This window comes from Boleophthalmus pectinirostris, unplaced genomic scaffold (assembly GCF_026225935.1).
Source record: "Boleophthalmus pectinirostris isolate CB_2022bp ecotype Guang Dong unplaced genomic scaffold, ASM2622593v1 HiC_scaffold_14, whole genome shotgun sequence".
Taxonomy (NCBI): domain Eukaryota; kingdom Metazoa; phylum Chordata; class Actinopteri; order Gobiiformes; family Gobiidae; genus Boleophthalmus; species Boleophthalmus pectinirostris.
The window spans coordinates 24,382,340-24,386,182 of record NW_026571047.1 but is presented as its reverse complement, the minus strand read 5'-3'; positions in this window follow the sequence as shown (position 1 = coordinate 24,386,182).

The following is a 3,843-nucleotide window of genomic DNA, read 5'->3' as shown; positions in this document are numbered from 1 at the left end:
TCTGCGTCCTGCTGCGAGCTCAGATGTGATGCGCTGAACGGAGAGGAGGAAATACAGAGCGCACGGAGGAGGGAGGGATGAGAGAGAGAGAAGAGAAGAGAAGAGGAGGAGGGGGGGATGAAATGAAGCAGAGGGAGGGAGAGAGGATAGAGGGAAGAGGAGGGAGAGAGAGGATACAGAGAAGAGGAGGGAGAGAGAGGATAGAGGGAAGAGGAGGGAGAGAGAGGATACAGAGAAGAGGAGAGGAGAGAGAGGGAGAGAAGAGGAGGGAGAAAGAGAGAAGGGGGTTTGAAGCATAGGGAGAGAGAGAGGATAGAGAGAAGAGGAGGAGAGAGAGGATACAGAGAAGAGGAGGGAGAGAGAGAGAAGGGGGTTTGAAGCAGAGGGAGAGAGAGAGGATAGACAGAAGAGGAGGAAGGAAGGAGAGAGGAGAGAGAAGAGAGAGAAGAGGTGGAAGGAGAGAGGAGAGAGAGAAGAAGAGGAAAGAGAGAGAGGAGAGAGAGAGAAAAGGAGAGAGAGAGGAGGGAGAAGAGGAGGATAAGAGGAGAGAGAGGGAGAGAAGCAGAGGAGGGGTGAAGTGGAGGGAGGGCGAGAGGATAGAGAGAAGACAGAGAGAAGAGGAGGAAGGAGAGAGAAGAGTTGAAATAGAGGATAGAGAGAAGAGGAAAGAGAGGATAGAGAGAAGAGGAGGAGAGAGAGAGAAGAGGAGAGAGACAGAGGAGAGAAGAGAAGAGGAGGAAGGAGAGAGGATAGAGAGAAGAGGAGGAGGGAGGGAGGATAGAGAGAAGAGGAGAGAGAGAGGATAGAAAGAAGAGGAGGAAGGAGAAAGGATAGAGAGAAGAGGATAGAGAGAGGAGAGAGAGAAGCAGAGAGATAGAGGAGAGAAGAGAAGGAAGGAGAGAGGATAGAGAGAAGAGGAGGAGGGAGGATAGAGAGAAGAGGAGGATGAGAAAGAGGATAGAGAGGAGGAGAGATAGAGAAGAGGAGAGAGAAGAGGAGAGAGAGAGAAGAGAGAGAGAAGAGGAGGAAGGAGAGAGGAGAGAGAGAAGAGGAGGAAGGAGAGAGAGAGGAGAGAGAGAAGAAGAGAGAGAAGAGGAGAGAGAGAGAGGATAGAGAGAAGAAGAGGAGAGAGGACGAGAGAAGAGGTGGAGAGAGAAAGGACAGAGAGAAGAAGTGGAAAGAGAGAGGAGAGAGAGAAGAGGAGGAGAAGGAGAGAGAGAAGAGGAGGGGGTTTGAAACAGAGGGAGAGAGAGAGAAGACAGGGAAAGAGAGAATATAAACAGAACTTGAAGGAGAGAGAGAAAAGGGAAGAGAAGAGAGGGAAAGGACGGGGATAGACAGAAGAGGGGGGATAGTGAGAGATAAAAAAGAGAGAGAAGGGCATAGAAGAGAAGATAAGAGAGGGAAAGAGAGAGAGGATGGACAGAAAAAGAGGGAGAGAGAGAGAAAGAAGAGACCAAAGAGGGGAGGGAGAGAGAGATAGAGGATAGACAGAAGAGGAGGGGGAGAGAGTGAAAGAAGGAAAGAGAGAAAGGATGGACAGAAGATGAGGAAGCAAGGAAGGAGGGGCGAGAAAGATGAGAGAGAACGAGAAAGAGAGAGAGAGGAGGAAGCGAAAAAAGAAGAGAGGGAAGAAAAGAGGGGAGAGAGGCATGACGAAAGATGAACAGAGAGAAGGGAAAGAAGAAAGAGAGAGAAAGTGATAGAGGCTTTGAAGCAGAGAGAGAGAGAAAGAAAGGACGAAGAGGAGAGTGAGGGAGAGAGGAAGGACAGATGAGACAGAGGAGGGGTGGAAGGAAAGAGGGATAAACAGAGCAGGTGAAAGGAGAGAGAGAAAGAAGGGGAGAAGAGGAGAGAGAGAGTGGAATAGAAAAAGGAGAGAGAGAGAAAAATGAGGGAGGGGGAAGTGGAGAGAAAGAGAGGGATGAGGAGAGATGGAGAATGAAAGGGGGATGAGAGGAAGAGGAGAGGAGAGAGGGATGGAGGGAGGAGGGGTGGAGCAGGACGGGGGGAGGGACTGACGCTGCAGCACTTTTGCGAGTCATACTGCTGCAGCCTCCTCCTCCTCCTCCTCCGTCAGAGCCCAGACCTGGACTAGATCCGGTTTAGACCTGGTCCAGACCTGTTTAATCCTGATTCAGAACTGGTTTAGTCCCGATTTGATCTTAGTCCTGCTCAGTCCTGGTTTAGTCCATATTTAGACTTGATTTAGTCCTGGTAAAGTCCCGATTCTGTCCTGATTTTGTGATTTTGATCTAGTTTAGACCTGGTTTAGACCTGGTTTAGTCCTGGTTTAGTCCTGGTTTAGTCCTGGTTTAGTCCTGGTTTAGATCTGGTTTAGTCCTGATTTAGACCTTTTCTAATCCTGGTTTGGACATACACATGGTTTAGTCCTGTTAAATCCTGGTTTAGTCCTGGTTTAGTCCTGATTTACACCCTTTTTCATATATCTGGTTTAGTTCTGATTTAGGCCTGTTTGGTCCTGGTTTAGTCCTGGTTTAGTCCTGAATTAAATCTGCTGGACAAAGACCAGGTTTAGACTTGTATTTGTCCTGGTTAGACTGGGTTTAGACTGGGTTTAGTCCTGGTTTAGTCCAGCTTTGGTCCAATCTAGACCTGGGATATTTTTTAATTATATCCTTTTAACACTGGTTTGACCTTGCTAGACCTGGTTTAGTCCTGGTTTAGATCAGGTTTGTTCCTGGTTTAGTCCTGATTTAGACCTTTTCTAATCCTGGTTTGGACATATACCTGATTTAGTTCTGATTTAGTCCTAGTTTAGTCCTGGTTTAGTCCTGGTTTAGTTCTTCTGGATAAAGACCAGGTTTAGACTTGTATTTGTCCTGGTCAGATTGGGTTTAGTCCTGGTTTAGTCCAGTTTAGTTCTGGGATATTCTTGAATTATACACTTTAAACACTGGTTTGACCTTGCTAGACCTGGTTTAGTCCTGGTTTAGTCCTTATTTAGACCTTTTCTAATCCTGGTTTGGACATATACATGGTTTAGTTCTGATTTAGTTCTGATTTAGTCCTGGTTAGACTCGGTTTAGCCCTGGTGTAGTCCTACTTCAGTCCTGGTTTAGTCATATTTAGTGTTTAGTCTTGATTTAGATCTAAAGACCAGGTTTAGACTTGTATTTGTATTTGTCCTGGTCAGACTGGCTTTAGTCCTGGTTTAGTCCAGCTTTGGTCCAGTTTAGTTCTGGGATATTCTTGAATTATACTCTTTTAACGCTGGTTTGACCTTGCTAGACCTGGTTTAGTCCTGGTTTAAATCAGGTTTGCTCCTGGTTTAGTCCTGATTTAGACCTTTCTAATCCCGGTTTGGACATACACCTGCTTTAGTTCTGATTTAGTCCTAGTTTAGTCCTGGTTTAGTCCTGCTTGGTCCTAGTTTAATGTTGATTTAGATCTAAAGACCAGGTTTAGAATTGTATTTGTATTTGTCCTGGTCAGACTGGCTTTAGTTCTGGTTTAGTCCAGGTTAAATTCAATCTAGACCTGGGATATTTCTGAATTATACTCTTTTAACTTGGTTTGGCCTTGCTAGATCTGGTTTAGTCCTGGTTTAGATCGGGTTTAGTCCTGATTTAGACATTTTATAATCTGGGTTTGGACATATACCTGGTTTAGTTCTAATTTAGTCCTGGTTTAGTCCTGTTTGGTCCTGGTTTAGTCATGATTTAGACCTTTTTAATCCTGATTTGGACATATACCTGGTTTAGTTCTGATTTAGTCAAAGTTTAGTCCTGATTTAGTTCTGATTTAGTCCTGGTTTAGTTCTGGTTTAGTCCTGGTTTAGTCCTAGTTTAGACCCTTTCTAATCCTGGTTTTTCATGTCAT